The sequence below is a fragment of the Copadichromis virginalis genome, linkage group LG23 (genome assembly GCF_057382275.1).
Source record: "Copadichromis virginalis isolate Kocher_CV1m ecotype Utaka linkage group LG23, C_Virginalis_male_GT1.1, whole genome shotgun sequence".
Taxonomy (NCBI): domain Eukaryota; kingdom Metazoa; phylum Chordata; class Actinopteri; order Cichliformes; family Cichlidae; genus Copadichromis; species Copadichromis virginalis.
Genome location: NC_140639.1, coordinates 25,764,725 through 25,781,255, shown reverse-complemented (window position 1 = coordinate 25,781,255; position 16,531 = coordinate 25,764,725). Strand labels below are relative to the sequence as shown.

General features: G+C 39.1%; 1 protein-coding gene across 2 annotated transcripts in view; it reads left to right on the top strand.

The window, feature by feature from the left end:
- The window catches only part of tmem198ab (transmembrane protein 198ab), a 41,770-nt gene that overhangs the window by 9,849 nt on the left and 15,390 nt on the right, over nucleotides 1-16,531 (top strand). The window contains exon 1 of one of the 2 annotated variants that reach the window (XM_085449463.1): nucleotides 7,147-7,278. The exons of the other annotated variant lie outside the window; for it this stretch is intronic. The gene's annotated coding sequence lies outside the window, so the exon portion shown is untranslated. Of the gene's footprint in view, nucleotides 1-7,146; nucleotides 7,279-16,531 lie in introns of those variants that run through there. 2 annotated transcript variants of the gene reach the window in all.

Here is a 16,531-nt window from a genome sequence, read left to right as displayed (position 1 = left end):
CCAAGCAAAGCACATTTACACTGATGTTTATGTGGATTAAAGGCAAAGGTAAAACAGTCATCCTTCAACTCGACTTTCATTTTTACAAAGTGGGATGTCATAGGGAGTGATAGTCCAGCTGGTTTTGAACTTGAACTGTGTTTTCATTTGGCACAACAATTCTTCATTGGATGTTTCAGAAGGTTAAAGCAGGAGTCCACGTTGACTCTCTTCTGCTCAGGAACGATTTCAAGCTGTGCAACCCAGAGCGTCCTCACTTGACGCTTTGCCTTTGGACTCCTCAACTGATTAAACTGCTAATTTGTAGCCGGAGTACCAGCTCTGATCACCAGCGAATATCCTCCACATGGCATTCGGGTAACTTTGAAAAAGGATGTTTGCTCTCTGTAAGTTTGAAGTCCACAGAAAGCACAGTGCATGTGGAAGCTAGATGAGGATGAAGAAGATGATCTTGATAGTCCTAACATTCACAAAGAATTAAAAAAAAACTTCCCACTGGGTTGGATGACATCTGGAGGAGGAGTCTTTCATTAATCAAACAATTATTTAATTAAAATTAATTTGTAAAAATTAACTTGATTTAACTTTAATTGTTCAGAATATGGAATAATAATAATTCACTGCTGCCCTTCAGTCTAGGTGATTGTTTAAACCCATTCGAATAACAAATAATTAATGCAACATAGTTCTCTAGTTTTTGTAAGGCAGTTAAGGTTTCCAGTATGGTAGTGCCTTGATCCTATGTAGAGGACAGATACCCATAATCCTTTACTCTGTGTAGCCAAAGTCAAACACAATCATCAATCCTACATATGTGAGACTCCAAGCCGATGTCGACCTTGTTATCGATGACCGAAACAGCATTTTCAAATCTGTCTCGTCCCTCCAGTCAGGATTGTTCAGCTGCTGGAACGCGCTCCATCATCTAAACAACCTTGGCTCTTAGAGATCAATACTTGTGACGAACTGACTGTGTTTCAGTATCGGTCCATCAGGTTTCCGAAATTATGCAAGCTTGTTAATGGCGCTCTAGTTCTCCTTACAGCATCAGCAGGTTGGGAAAACACAGCTTTAACTGGAAAAATGAACAACACAGTTCTGATTCATCCCACTATGTGAAGCAGTGGAGCTGGAATAATTGCGTTGATCATAGCTGATGGCCACGGTCCATCTCGTTTCAAACCCTGCAAAACGCAATCAACCCTCCTATTGATCTGTGCCACGATCCCAGTGTTATTGAAGCTCGGGTGAGCAAAGAAGAGCATGGACTATTTCTGCACGTGAACAAGAACGTGGCTGTTGCTAAATAGCAAGTACGCCAAGTTCTTATTTGAGATGTTTACTCAGGAGACTTCCACATATGGGAGGAGGCAGCGCGGCCATTCTTCAACTGGAACAGCAGCGTGTCTTTTCCCCTTAATTTCACAGAGATTAATATTTAGGATGAAGTTCTATATACTACAGAAAGTTATTCTATGTCTAATTAAAGTTGTTGGAGACACTGACTCGAGTAAGTAAGTAAGTAAGTAAAACTTTATTTATATAGCACCTTTCAAGATAAAAATCACAAAGTGCTTCACAGAAGCTAAAACCTAAAAATAAAAATCAACTAAAAGCAAGTTTAAAAAGATGGGTTTTTAGCTGTTTTTTAAAAGCGACCACTGAGTCCACAGATCTCAGGCTCAAAGGGAGAGAGTTCCACAATCTGGGGGCCACAGTTCCAAAAGCTTTGTCGCCTTTTGTTTTCAGCCTCGTGTGCTGGACAGCAAGCAAGCCCTGGTCACATGACCTCAGGGACCTGCTGGGAATGTATGGATGCAAAAGTTCACTTATATATGTTGGTGCTTGTCCATGCAGAGCCCTGAAAGTCAAGGTCAAAACCTTAAACTGGATTCTGAATTTAACGGGGAGCCAGTGCAGCTGAATCAGCAGGGGTGTGACATGGGAAAACTTGGAGGACTTGGTCAGAAGCTTTGCAGTGGCGTTCTGAACAACTTGCAGACGATCCAAAGAGGCTTTACATAAACAAGTAAACAAAGAATTACAGTAGTCCAGACGAGATGAAACAAATGCATGAATGACAATTTCTAATTCGGAGCGCGATACAATGGGACTCAGCTTAGCAATGTTTCTCAAATGATAAAAACAGGAGTGAACCAAAGATTTTACATGGGCATCCAAAGTCAGAGCTACAATCATTGTACATACAAAGCGATTATCAGAACAGTGTTGGATCCTTGTAGGTAATTTATGGTTTTCATAGTAGATTAGTTGATTTTCCTAAGGTTTAAAGAATCTTTGCATAACCTTGACATGTCATGACAAATGCTATGCTTATGCTATATTGTGAATGTGCGCGTGTGTGTGTCAGGATTGATCCTAAACACACAACTATCCTTCCAAGAAATGTCCTGTTGACTGTAGTTTTACCCTGAAGGTTAATTCACAGTTTGATCAAGCAGGCTTCATGAGATGAAACTGTCTTTTTTTCTGGGTAATCTGAAGTTAAATTTTTTGTCTAATGTGGAGAATTGCTTGATACCCAGCGTAACAGCTAGCTGGCTAACAGCTAGCTTATCTGCAATGCCACTTTCTGGCCAACAGATGGCACTCTTACAAATGTCAAATTTGATTTCACTGTAATTATATCAAACGAGTGTTTGTGTCCAGTCACAGCCGTCAGTGACAGCTTAACGCTCACACCAGATGTGAGGAGTAATACGTGAGCATTTCGTTTACGTAGGATAATAAACTTTTTTTATTTGAATATTTTTTATTTTTTGCTTATTTTTAAAGGAAATGTCCATGTGATTACCGTGATCATTTATAGTATTTTTCTTTATTGTTTTACATGAGGTATTGATTAAACTGAATACCAACATTTTAATTATAAGTATATGAACATACAGGACATATTTAAGAACCGAATAAATATTATCATAAATATTTTCTAAGATAACAGCAAAGTTTCCGTCCAGCTAAATCAAATTGAAATGAGAAACTTTTAATTGACCAAAGGTTATCTCAAAGTTGTGTTCATGCAGCCAACAACTTAAAATTTAATAATGACAACTCGAGTTGAAGAACAGCTCCCTCACAGGTTTACTTTCCACTCATGGAACATACAGCCATGTTCACAACTACTGTCAGCCTTCCTCTATTGTAAGTTTTGTGTTATACTTCACAGATTTGTTGACGTTACACCCTCATAACAAAAGTTATTTGTTCCAGCGCTTTTTCTTCTTTCTCTGTTGATCTGCTAATACTAGTATCCCCAGTGTGGCTGTGCCTCTATGTTTAGTTTCTCCTCCTTGGGAACAGATCAGTGGTGTTTCTGGTCGTCTCCCTCAGTGCACTGTTGGATGCGAAACAGTGAGGCAACTGGATCAGCTGGGGAGGGGGGTGTTCAGACATGCTGTGCAGCAGGATTAGGACAGTGTGAAAAAGAGAGGAAGCCTTTGTTGTGGGAGGGTGGCACTTGCATAAGAAAGATAACGGGGGTATTTCTTCAACACGTGCTGCTGTAGATCTGAGAGTACCTGAGAGGCGTCTTAATCCCAAATGTCTTTAGGTTTTATGCTGCCAGTTTCTCCAGTAATTTGAGTTTTTCGATGTAAAACTGAACTTGCTTTAGATTATTTTACAGGATTAAATTAGTGACAGGCTTTAGTTCAGTGTAAATCGCTTTAAAAGTTTAAAGATGTTAAAAACAAGTTTTTCATATTCCTCACCTCACTTGAACTTGTTATTTCTCATCAACTGCAGCTGAAAACAATTTTCAGACTAATTGATCACTCACCGTGGGACCAGTCTAACAACTGACATTAATCTGGTGTTTGACAAGATTTTTAATCTTTAATTTGAAAAAAAAAAGAGGTTTAGTCATCTTGAGATAAACATATACACATTTTTTTGCAGCCGCCTGTGTGTGTACGGCAACAGAGAACAGTGTTGAAAACAATATGCTGAAAAGCCTGTACATGTTGTTAGGTCTGCCGTGGTTCTTTTACACTGGGATTTTCCATCCATCTCTGGGGTTTATAGAGACTGGTCCAAAAAATTAGAATATATCCAGTGAGCAGCAGTGCGCTGGGAGAAAACATCTTGTTAATGTTAATGGAGAATGACCGGACTGTTTTGACCTGCTAGGAAGGAACTGCTAATGCAAATAAACACTTGTTACAACGAGGTATGCAGACAAGCATCACTGAAGGCGCAACATGTTGAACCTGAATTAAAGATGGTAATTTGGACCATTCTTAATCCTTCTCATTATTATTATTATTATTATTATTGTTTTTTTTTTTCATTTTATTTATGAACAACATCTATTTGTCTGTCTATCTATGACTAAAATGACTCTCAGCAGTGTGTTAGGAAAAAACTCCTCCTTCTTTACTGATCCCTTATCAGCAGATTCTCCCCATTTTGCCCAATCAGAGGAAATGACAGGAGCGACACGTGCTTTTTATAAGTGGATCAGCCCATTCAGTCTCAGCCTTATGTAACCCGCTCAGTGTGTGTCTGAGGAGGTGTGAGAACGCCTCGGCCTCTTGGCGCCGTCGGTCGTGCCTCATCCTCGCAGAGTCGTGCCGGTGTTTGTGGGCGAGAGCCGATGTGCAATCTGAAAATAATATTCATCTGACCGAGTCACGTAATGTTGTCATGTGGAATGTGAGTCACCTCCACCAGTGAAGTTTAAGTGAGCTTTATGTCCTGTCTCAGTATCATTCAGAGCACAGCAGACATTAGATGGGCATTTTTGAATTTTGATTTTAACCTGCTGAGATAACGATACAATGGCACTTTAAAGGTGGCACTCTGGATGTAAAAACAGTTCAAAGTGAAGATCAGAAGGAAAATGCCAATTTGTATCTAGTAGTTCAAAGTATATTTAGTTGTCTAAAACCTTGATTATCAAGTAGTTTTTTGTTTTGTTTTTTAAATCTATCCATTCTCCTCTGCTTATTCTTTTCAGGGGGGCTGGAGCCTATCCTAGCTACCATACCAGGTTGCCAGTCTGTCGTAGGGCTAACACATAGAAACAACAACCGTTCACACTCAGATTCACACCTATGGGCAATTCAGAATGACCCATTAACCTAACACCATTACCTGCATGTCTTTAAGTCTGAGAGAGTAATAGCTTTCTTCTTCCCTTTTTCCTCCTTTTTTTACCAAAAGACAATTTTTTGTTTTTGTATTTCACAACCTGATCTCAAACACTTGATCTATTCATTTTCTTTCAAAGGTCTTTTTATTAGACAAAGGTTCTAATACAATGTATACAATAACACAAAATGCTTCAGAATATTCCAAAATTTCAATCTTGTTCCCACCCTAAACCTTAAAACAACAAATAATTGGCAGCCTGATGCCCAACTAAACCAAAAAACAAACCAAAAAACAAACAGAAATAAACAAAAAACAAAAGCAAAAAACAACAAACAGACTCATAAAAGAAAAGAAAAAAACAAGAGGGGGGGGTTCCATGGACTACTCAGAAACAGTAGTTTTGGGCCTTTCAAAGAAGTCCAGAAAGGGGGTCCACAGTTTATAAAATGTATTTTTAGACCCACGAACTGTATATCTAATTTTTTCTAAATCCATACAAGACATTATATCTTTTAGCCATTGTGTGTGTGAGGGAGGAGGGGGGGGAAGAGAGTCTTTCCACTTCAGCAGTATAGCTCGCCTGGCCAGCAGTAATGAAAAGTTTAATGTTCGCAGGACTTCAGACATGGTATGGTAAAGAGATTTCCAAAAGGTGTACAGAGAAGGGCAGGACCAGTACATATGAAACAATGTACCAGGAGCACCCCCACACCTTATACAGGCTGGGTCCACCCCTGGGTATATGTATACTATTATATATGCATATACTATTATATATTGTACATATATTTATTAGTTTCAGATGTAGCCATTCTTGTATTTTGCTTGTTTACATTATTGTATTTTGCACAACTCTGTTGCTTGTGAAGCTCGCACACAAGAATTTCACTCACATGTGCTGTACCAATGTACCTGCACATGTGATGTGACAATAAAAGTGATTTGATTTGATTTGTGTGCCAGTCTATCCCTGGACCAATGCCCCCGATGAACTATCTTAAATTGGATAAGTGTATGTCGAGCACACATTGATATATTGTGAACCTGACACTTGATCTATTCAACTGGGTTAAAGTGACTTTATGACAACGGGTGAAACAAAAATTAAAAGTGGTGGTAATCGGCTCTAATGTTAGCTTGCTAGGCTAACTAGCGCATTCATTCTTGGTGTAAGCTATCTAACATATCTTTTTTTAAAAAGATGTTTATCCTAGCTTGCTAGCTTCTATTCTCTCATTGAAATGCTGGCATGAATGCTGGCTCAAGTAAAAGCTTAAAGAGGTTGAGTAACTGGTAAATAGAGTTTGCCAGTTAGCTTATGGTGAACTATTATCATGGTGAAATTAATCTAGGCCTGTCTTCTTTAGGTTTGATCTTTTGGAGTAGAAGATGGAGTTAGACTACATCCTGAGAACATTTCAATCTTAAATTGAATGCTCAAAAAGTAAGATTGGTTCCCATGAGCAGTATTTACAGTTATGAGAGTTACAGTAAAATGTTGTTATAAGTCCTGTCCATGTTGTCTATTTTGGGATAGCCCAGATTAAAACTTAATTTAGATTTTTCTCGTTTTTTGTTTTGTTTTTAATTTTTAGTATTCCAGCTTTTTTCTCAGGAATGACTGGCATCCCTTGGAAAGTAGAGTTTTGCCACCCTGCTGCTCTTGGCACTGTTTGGTCCTAATAATCTGACCTGCCTGTCACCCATGTGTATGTCTGTGATCCCCATGATTCTGCTGCCACTGGCCACATCCTCCTCTGCGCACGGTCACATTTCCACAGCAAACCCCAGCCGGTATTGATTAACATGTGCGGAGGGATGGCAGCTGCAGTGCTAGGTTATCAGTGGGACGATTGACAGTGGCGCCCTCTCTTTTCCGTCTCTTCTGTCTCTCCCGGAAGCTGACATGTAAACCGGTGACACACTCGGTCCTCCGCTGTGAGCGGCGGGAAGCTGGCAGCTCGTTCTGAGCTCATCATGAACAGGCCTGTTCTTGGCAGCTCACCCATCAGCCTGTTACCTTGGATGGCTGATGAATAACACCGAGAGACAGAGAGAGGTCTGTCTGCTTCATAGGCTCATTTTCTCAATAAACCACCGGCATTCAGACGAAGAGGGAAGAGAAGTTTTCTAGAGAGCGTGAGATGGGACAATTTTCCTCAGGTCAGTGATGTTGTTAAACTTGGGATGTATTGAATATGAACAGTGCTTTAATTTCTGTTGTCATGTGATGATGTGCTTATTACAAAAGGCTGAGAGTGTAAAATGTTGGGTGTTTTGGTCCACCACTGAGTAACTAACTAAACTAAATAAATTGAAAACTAAATAAAAAGGAAAATTAATACAGGAGAAATATAAATAGAAAATACTAGAAACAGATTCATGCCTATAATATATACATTTTTAATATCAGTTTTGGTGTATTTCATGATATATAAAATTTCTATGGAGTCCTTTATTTCTTTATGTCTGAGTTTATCTGTTTTGGTCTTCCATATTTTAAATATTAAAAAACTAACAAAATTTATGAATGAATATATAAATAGACTAAAAAAGAAACAGGAAACAGGGTAAGCAATATGAAGGAGAAAAGACACACACACACACACACACGTACACACACACACACACACACGTACATACATATATATATGTTTTGAATCATAGGAATGGTTACCAATGCAAAGAGATCTTAAAACGAGTTGGAGTGCAGTGAGTAATACATTATGAAGCTCTTATGTAACACAGCATGGTGGGAAGGCAACGGCTGTGTTTTTTTTTTCTTCCCCCCCTTTTATACTCTTTCTCCTTTCTTTTTGTTTTCACTCTCCCATTTTAGTGTTTTCCTTTCAGACCTTAAACAAATCACCACATCCAAGACCTTTAAAATCTCTTATCCAAGTCAATTGTTGATTAATAACTAGAGGTGATAAATCTTTTCAAGTCTGAAATGTGACAAAAACAATCACATTTTGATGTTGCATTCATAATAAATTGCTACCATAAAAATCCATGTTTTTCAAACAATATTTATAGTTTTCTATACTTTTTGTAATTTCCCTCTATAAATTTAAATGTTCACCTCCAGGTTCAGTGTTTTCTTTATTATTATTATTATTATTATTATTATTATTATTATTATTATTATTATTATTATTATTTGTAGTGCCCGGGTTAATATGGGTTAGAAAAACTTTACTGCACCATCTTGTGGTAGCAATTGATACTGCATGAAGGTACAGCTTATATCTAGTTCAACATGAGTTGATATCTCACCCACACAACACATGGACGTCTTTAAAGTAATTTCTTCAACTTCTGTAAACTATTTTGTGGACTTTTAGAGGGTTTTAAACTGTCTTTAAACATTATATTTTATTAGTTATTCAGTGTTATGCAATTCCACTTGTTCAGTCTGTTTCTGCACATGGTTCCTCACTCTTCTCGGAGCCCTCTTCACCAACAAACACAAACACCCACTGAAACAAAAAGTTGAGGACATGACTTCACTTGATATTGTAAATATTTTCAGAGTTGAAGGCATTGAGGTAGAGAGTGGTGGGTCGAAAATCTTGGGTCCCAACTGTTGAATAGAACATGTGAAATACCAATGTTGTTTCTCCATTTTTACAGCCGTAAGCTACATTCTGACTGTAATAGACAATTGTTTTTTGATCCAGAAGGAACCATGGGTTGATGAGGATCCTGGTGTTAAAATGTAGGTAAAAATGAGACATTTCATAAGCTATAACTTATTTTGAGCAGATACTGACCGCACATGGTGATATGACACTTCAAAATTTACCTTTTTGAAGGTTTCTTCACTGAATAATCTGGAAATGGATCAAACATCCAGAGCATTAACACCTGTGTCCATCCCTTTACGTCACAGCTGGCACACTTTTATTGAAACTATGATGTCGATGGTTAATGGTGGCTATAGAAACCATCTTTTCTCTTTAACATTAACATCTTTTCTCTTTAACATTAACATCTTTTGTCTTGGACATTAGTGTGTTCACTTCCTGCTAACAGGAAGTTGGATCGTGGTATTTTAAGCCCAGCCGGTGCAGCAGATCTATGAACAGTTGTTGTGATATTTCTCACCATTGCTGAAGCTTTGGCGTCAGTCACGACCGTGACACAGGCGGTCACGTTGTGTGTTGTCATTTTTGTGTTGGTGGAAGCTGTTGGGTGACACAGCAACAACTCAGATTTTTTATTTTGTCATTTTTCGCAGTTTGTGTGTAAAGTTCCTCAAGTGCGAAAATTGCTGTCGCACTTTAACGCAGCCGTATGTTCACAGTGGAAAGTCTTCGTGCTGTAAGCGACATCTCACTAGAGTTATCCCAGAGAATCAATGATTTTTAGCTTCTTTAGCTTGTCTGGAGCCACATTAGAGCACCTGAGTGTGAATTACAATGAAAATTTTCAAGTCCAGTAGGTACAGTAGTCTCATGGGTACATAACACTGCTGTTATTCAAAATCTTCCAGGATATTCTCTGTAAATATTTCCCTTTATTGTGACCCTAATCACCAAAATATTCCAATTTTCTCTCCCTCATATCCAGATATTTAAGGTTAAAATATTTAAAAGAATAAAGGATCTCATGTCATCATGAACCCGTGGAGTTAAAGATCAATCTGAGTAGTGGAGGAAAATTGGAAAATCTTAAATGCGAAGGAAAACATGACAAAAAAGTTCCTTTTCTTTGATTTTTACTGTGTCATAAAGCGGTAAGAAAGCATTCGATTTGTATGTAGTGGAGTCATTTAAGGTTTGCATGTCGAGGCCATTTTCTTCTGCTGATGCCACTTTGCACCAAATTAGTGGAAAATTTGTAACATTCATTTGAAACTTTCTATTTTTAGACATAAGTTTGAGAAACAAATCACAGAAGCTAGATGTTTGACCTCGGCTGTTTGAGCTTGTAGACATTTACACCCTCTAAACGTCCTCTCCTACTAAAGCACGTTGTTAAAAACACATGAAATCTTTGTTTTAGACGTTTTAGTCTTGTTGCACAGACCACTTTGAGCTGCTTTTAGTTGTAATTTCCAACTGAAATGAAACCAGGGAAGTGAGATTAGTCTTTACAACTTCACACAGGAAAAATACTTGTGGACAAAGATGACTTCCAAAACATCCCCATCTGGATTCTCCAAGATTTCAAGGACTTATTTAGTCCCTAGAAGAACTTGAATACTCTGCATTTTTCTCCCACGGCGAGCCAGAACACTCTCGGATATCGAGTGAAAATCTCTTTAAGAAACTTTAAAGTTGAAAATATCAGACCCTCTCCCCCTGGGCACTAAACTGTCTGCAACGATAAGCTCAGTTCAATCTCATGTTCTCCAGCTGCTAATTATGGATCATAGTCAAACCATATTAGTAAATGGATTAAAAAAACAAAACAAAACATAGTTTGAGCCACATACTGACCTCTAGCAGCAAATCACGGGAAGTGCATAGAGGGTGATGATGAAAACATGATGTTAACTTAGTGTTTATACACCAATCTGCGGTTAATCATTAGCTATTAATCATCTCTGACTGCCTTCCACAGCGTGTCTTTTCCTCCTGTCTCTCTGCCCTCCAACCAGTCGTAGCAGATGGCCTCCCTACCCTGAGCCTGGTTGTACAGGAGGTTTCTTCCTTTTTAAACTGAGTTTTTCTTTCCCACTCTTGCCAAGTGCTTGCCCCATAAGAGGGTTGTCTTATAGTTTCGGTTTTCTCTGTATTATTGAGGCGACTGTTGCTATGATTTGGTGCTATTTAAGTAGAACTTAACTGAATTGAACTGAATTAATGTGACACTATAGAATCAGGCGAGGTCATGGTGATGAAGTGATGGTTACAGACCAGACTCTAGGGCCTTGATGGCAGTTGTAGGGCGACTCCATTGGTTGCTAGCATAATTTTGTAGCTGTAGTTTGACTAGAAGTGGTGGACTTAACTGTAAATACTGCCCAGCTACTTTCTGAGCTGTAGTGAAACTGTGAAAAACAAACTGGAAATTGAGACGGTTCACCTTCAGAATAAAAGTTGCGCCTTTTGAAACTCGCAGTGCGGGGGCACAACTTTTATTTTGGAGGTGAACCATCTCCATTTTCAGTTTTCATTGCACTATAATGAGTTTTGCCACCACTTGGCTAGTAGTTAGTGAGTATTTGCAGACAAACATGAAAACTACAGGCAACCAAAATAATTTGTTAGCATGACGTCACGTGTGAAGCCTCAGTAAAAAATAAAACATCTAATTTTTAATGATAACATTAATATATTAAACTTTAGGCCCTTAAGTCTTTCTAGTCTGGGTCAAGTGATGAAGTGAGTTTCTGTTTAAAATAAACAAATAAATACTTAGTTCATCCAACTGAAAACCGCAGCTAATAATGTGAGATTTAAAAGAAAAAGCCTCATTATCAGGACTTATCTGTATCTCACTGTCACTGAAAGCATAGTGATCTCTCACTCCAGCAGTCCAGCTCTTTAAAACACTGGATTAATGCAGTAAGGCCACTATAGCTGCACGCTGTAAACATATGGCTAAGCAGGCACTGCTGAGGTCATCTGGGTTTCTGGTTTCTTATTGGGTGAAGCCCAGCCTTCTGACAGGCTTGGAGACCTCGCCCGAGGGGATTAACAAAGCCGAGTGTGTCAATGAGTGCAAACAAACACACGTACGTGAACGCGCTGCTGACATCCAGGTATGAACCAGTAACAATGAAGCGGGCACAGATAGTCAGAGGTGGGAAAACAACAGAAGTATTTTTAAATCAGCACAACATGAGCAGATTTTATGAGTCAGAGTTATGAAACCTACACAACCCTCTGTGTACTGAGGTAGTGAGAGAAAACCGACAGGAAAATGAGGCGAGGAAGACAGAAAATCACATAAAATCAATGTCAAGTGTGTTAGATTCTTTGAAATCCTTCAATGTCAGACAAAGTACTGGATGTTTTTTTTCCCCCCACTTACAACCAAATGGTTCTAATGAATCAATCGGCTAAAAGCTAAAAAGCTTTATTTCTTCTTAAGGTTCATCCCTGCAGACTTTTCTGTCTCAGAGTTCATTAAGATGCATGAGTACAGCATGAATCCCGTCTCCTCCTCTTTAATCTTCTGACAACAGACTCCCTTTAAAAATAAAAGAAAAGAAAAATCTGTAAACAGCTGAACTTAGGTCAGTGAATCCAGGTTAGGCTAGTTTAACTTTAGTCAGTGTCACAATAGTGTGCAGCCTGCTAACTGGATCTGAGGTTGAGGTTTTGGCGTCATAAATAACATCTCCTGCTTAAATGTTCCAATCAAGAGCATTTTTATTTCCATCTGCAGACGTTTATATTTGTGAAGGCTCTGTCGCAGGACATCCCCTCACAGAACAGAGCAGGCATCAATAACAACAGGTCCGACCAGGCGCGCGACGTTTCTCCCGTTGGTGCGGTAGCATCTAATCTCGGCGTGCCGCTTTTACTGTCTGTGGGTCTTGTTATGTTTGAAGTTTTCTGAATTTTACTTTGAGTTTCCTTGTTACTCTTTAAGATCCTCAGCTGGTGATCTTGTTACGTGGTATTCTGGATGGTAAATTGGTTATTAATATTTGATTCTTTGGTTTGGCCTAGCCTCCCTGGTGTCTTCTCGTATCTTGCGGTTATGTCGAGGCCTCTGTGTTAGGAGTCTCTCTGTCTTATTTTTTTGAGTCCTTGCTTTGAGCTTTACTTCCTGTGTCTTTGATTTCTTCAGCTGTGTCTGGTTCCCCAGGTGTTTCCACTTCCCCCTGATTGCCTTGCGTGTCTCGCTGTATATGCATTTCCTCGGTCTCTTGTTGCTCCTTGTTACATCATAGCCATTTTTCCTGTGCTGCCTGGATTTTGTTTCTTGATATATTGGACTCTGTTTTTCCTCTGATTTGTATTCATGTGTGAACTTTTAGTGGTTGCTTTTGAACTCTGCCTTTGCGTCCTGCATTTAGGATCCTCACCAACCCCCCCCCCCCCCCTTTTTTTTTAAACTGAAAAAGAAGGTGAAATTATAATGTGAGAAAAATATATAAAAATGTTGAACATGCTATATAGACTGAAAGCAACACTGCCCTGTGTGTGAGAGGAAAAGGACTGTAGAGTAATGCATTATTAAAAGTGTGAGCTTTTTCAGTAGGACTGAAAGAGTTGCTATGTTAAGTTTACCCGATTTGTAGTCAGGAAAGAAATCCGGAATAATTGCCATCTGCGTGAGTTGACAGACGATCAATATCACAGTTCCATCATTAAGACTAGAGAGAGTCTGATGGTCTATAATTCAGTATGTAATTAAATTAATGTTTAAAAGACAGTTTTAGTTTTGATTCTTTATTCTCAGCTGCAATGTCCTTCAAACATAGGCTGACATAGAGCCACCTGATGCTTGCTGTAGCTGCATGTAATGAGATCTCTCAATGCGCATTGGTAATAAAGCTTTGACTCTTCATCTGACTCTTCTTCTCCAGCTGGGATATTAAAGGATTGGTGAGGTCAAGGAAGTTACCTAAACAGGCAATAGATAATCTTGATAACTGCAACATATAAAGAGGATGCCACACCTGAGTTTGAAGTTGCTAACCTTCATTCTAAACAAACTTAAACAAAATAGATAAAGCACCAGAAATGTGAAAGAGACTAGGCTAGCAGCTCAATTGGCTACAGTACACAGAACGTCCCTTCTTAAGTTAATAGCATGAAGGAAATTAAGCTAGCAGTTAGAAAGATGAGCAAAGGAGTAGCAGCAGGGAAAAAGGAGGGTGCAACAGAGAGACCAGGAAAGACGAAAACTTTAAACCCTCCTAGTATCCAAACACAGGAGTCTGAGGGACCTTTCAGGAATGGTGCCATTATTTTCCAGAGAGCTGATTGGTCAGTAGGTGGTGATTTTATACCTGCTGATCTCTAATCTCAAGCATGATCTGCTCAGGAGCAGGTTAGATTACCATGGCTTTGTACAGCAGTGAGAAGTGATGCACCTTTGTAGTACAGAAAGCCCAGAGTTAACCTTGTACTTACCTGGATAAGCCAAAGTCCTGCTTTGTAGTACAGGCCTATTTTCTACAGCAAACAGTTTGGAGGCGCGTTACCAACAAACAACCAGTTTTTGCATTTCAGTCTCAGTACCAAGTGCTGGGAAGAAACTTGTAGTTATTAATATAATTCTCTCAAACAAAGCTCAGATATTTGCAGATCATGGCTACCTTTTAGTTATTTTCATTTAAGGAGCTCTCAGTGCAGTGAAACTGTCCCAGCAATCGTTCTTGATCGTCTGGTTTAAAATCCTCTGTGGTGGTGATCAGAAGTAAAACTATAAACACGTGTCATCGTCCAAATACTTGAGACCTGACTGTATGCGCACCCAGAAGCATTCATCCTCCACCAAGACCAAAACGATGTCTCGCGCTTTATAGAATTTCACCTGATGGCTTTTGCATAAGCCTGCTGTGAAACGGTCAGTGTGCCGTGTCTAAAACACTGAAAAACATCAGTTTGGTCACATTATTCTTGCAGGAAAAGCGGCAGGTAATGACCCAGAATCTTTTTTTTTCTTTCTTTTAAATGTAGAAAGAAAAGAAGCTGAGCTGTAGCATAAGTGCTTGCAGCAAGCATTTCTCAGCCAGGCTGTTTATTAATAGCCATGGTTTCTTTATTCATGAGGAGGCTTCGAGTTCAGACTGATGATGTCAGCGTAGGGAACGAATCGAGCCTCTAACTCACTGATTAACAAACAGCTTTGTTATTTTTTTTGTTTGGTTGTTTTTAAAAAAAAAAAAAACCCCCAGCTTGTTTAAAGCAGGGATTGATTTCTCTGTTTGGGGACTTTTACGTGTTTCTTTTTGTCCTCCTAACACGGCTAATGGATCGACCCGCTCGCTGCGCAACAAAAGGTTACAGAAGTTTTTCATTAAATGCAGACGAGTAGGGCCTGAGCAGGCCATATGTTCAGTGTGAATTCACTGAACAGTGAACAGTGAATTCACATCAGGCTTCAGAGAGCGAGAGAATAACATCAGCCCTACTTGAGCCGCATTTAAAAAACAATGGAGAAGCACGGGGACCGGTGCAGTGTGGAGGGTGTTATATAATTATTTTTACTTATGTTTAAAAAACAAAACAAAAAAAAAACATGCACACTCACATCACATACCCAGAAAAATCTAGGTTTGAAAACATCACGAACTATGAGACTGTAGGCATCACCTATGCGCATATTTAGTGCAGCAGATAACTGAAACAGTCTTTCTAAAAGTGGATACGAGCGCCAACGTTTGCACATTTGTTACTCCCAGTAACTGTTAGATCTCTCTAAATTTCACAATTTTCTTTTTTTTTTAATCTTAAGAAACGGCAGTTTTCTTTCAGGTTTTGATTTTGACTACATGTAAGTCACATTTATTATCTAAAAATATGTTTGTTATGCCGGGTAACTCATGCAACTAACCAAAACTACACGATGAAGTTTAAGGTTAGTCTGCTGTTCCTACCCTCTCCTACTTTAGGCCAAGGTAAATACATTGGAGTTTATAAAGCACTTCACTCTTCACCTAGCACCAGTGTTAGATGTGACGTGTTCCAGAGTAACATATTAGTGTAATCACATTACATTTTTTGGTAACACGGTAATGTAATGTCCTACTGAGATGGCTCACCTTTACTTTCATTGCATGAAAGGAAAGGAGCACGAGGGCAACCTGCATCCAAGACAGAAACAACAGCGTTGAACTCTCCCATGGAGGACACTTTTGCCCAGTCTCCTTCTTACTGTTGATAAATTATTATTATTATTATTATTTTACATTATTTTTTTTGGCACCCGAATCATGAACTCTGACTTTAACTGAGGCAACTGAGGCTGTGTTGTCCACCAAGGGCCCAAGTAAACTAATATCTGAAGATTGGCGAGATGCATCCATTTTTAATCCTACAATTTCACCTGTCTGTGTATTTTTCACAGACAAAACACAAAAAAATCCATTTGGGTTCACTGAGGCTGCTCATCCTGGAGTATTGTATTTATAATTATTTATAATTCAGAGGATGTTACACTGATGCACACTTATATCCCGAATACTCAGATTATACTCAGATCTCATTAAGAGAGCTATTAATTATTTACATTATGAGCACAGAAGTCCAATCCTCATAGTAGTTGCATGAATGGATTTATATCCTCACAACAAGGAGACACACACACACACTAATGTGTAGCAACACATTCGGGGGAATAGACTAGGCCATTGATTGGCTCTCTTGCTGTTGCTATGGCAGTTTAAGCTGCTCTTCTATTGGTCAGGCTTCGGACCAGGACCCGTGTCGGCTGTCTGTCAGCATCCCACCGTTGTCATAGCGACACACAGGAAGCAGGGTGGGAGGAGGAGAACGGTGTGGTT